Source organism: Buceros rhinoceros, unplaced genomic scaffold (genome assembly GCF_000710305.1).
Source record: "Buceros rhinoceros silvestris isolate BGI_N320 unplaced genomic scaffold, ASM71030v1 scaffold19214, whole genome shotgun sequence".
Lineage (NCBI taxonomy): Eukaryota > Metazoa > Chordata > Aves > Bucerotiformes > Bucerotidae > Buceros > Buceros rhinoceros.
The window spans coordinates 4,232-5,310 of NW_010407859.1; positions in this window are offsets into that span (position 1 = coordinate 4,232).

Genomic DNA, 1,079 nt, shown 5'->3' on the forward strand with positions numbered 1-1,079 from the left:
TCCCGCCACCCCGCAGCCGGCAGCGGTCTAAGCCCAGCTCCCCGGGCCCGGGCTGCCAAGCAGAGCCGCGCTGCTCCTGAAGGGTCTTCTGCTCTTTTCCATGGATCCTGTCGTTGAGGAAAACTGTGTGGCATCATTTCCAGCTGGGAAAGGCCAAGCTTCAGAGGAAACACTTCTGAAGTGCCAGATCCCCTTCGGTTTGCCAGAAAAAGTACAATTGTGATTTTTTTTTTTTTTTGACAGCATGATATTCCATGGAACTGCCGGGGAGGAAGACAGAGGCTGTTCTGTCTGCCAAACTGTCAGCCCTGCCAGCAGGCACATTGCGAATCTCACTGAGCAATTCCACGTGAAACAAAGATGCATTTTATCTCACGTGATGTTAGGTGCACATGTACATGTTTATATTCCATGTACCCTTTCCAGGACCTCAGTTTGCAGAACCAGCAGGCTGGGAAAGTCAGCCTGAAATGAGCCCCTGGTGGGATGAACTGTGCAGCAGGTATCCTGGGTTCTGGCACAATTTGGGTTTTTTTCATGTTAGGCCTTTGGGTTTTGTCTGGTGTCCTAAGCTCCAATTCCTCCCAAGCAGCAGAGCTGACTCCGGGCAGCAGCTGTTCCCAGTAGCTGTTGTCAGGCTGGTGGTGACAGCCGCACCGGGTATCTCCTGGAAAACCCCATCGGCAGCGACTCATTTCCCCAAACAGTCACAACTGTCAGCATTTCTGAGCGACGAAGTGCAGGAGGAATCAGGAGGAACAAGCATCCAACAGGAAAGCTGGCTGGGAAAAGGACCCTCAGCGGGTGCTGAGCAGAGCTCAGCAGAGCCACAAGGAGGAGCTCGGAACCTGCTCTGTGCAGCTAGGGGCCATGAAGGAGGAGTGCAGCAGCTCTTCATCACTGAAAAACTTCAAACAGGAAAAAAAGATTCCTGTGGGTTTCTTCCCGGATGGTGACATTCCGGTTTGCCCAGTCTCCCCAACCCCACCGCTCAGCACGAGTAACGGGGCCAAGGAAGATGCTGGTAACGAGCCGAGACAGAGGCTGCCGGCGGGGGAGCCAGCCGCCCCCCCGCCGAG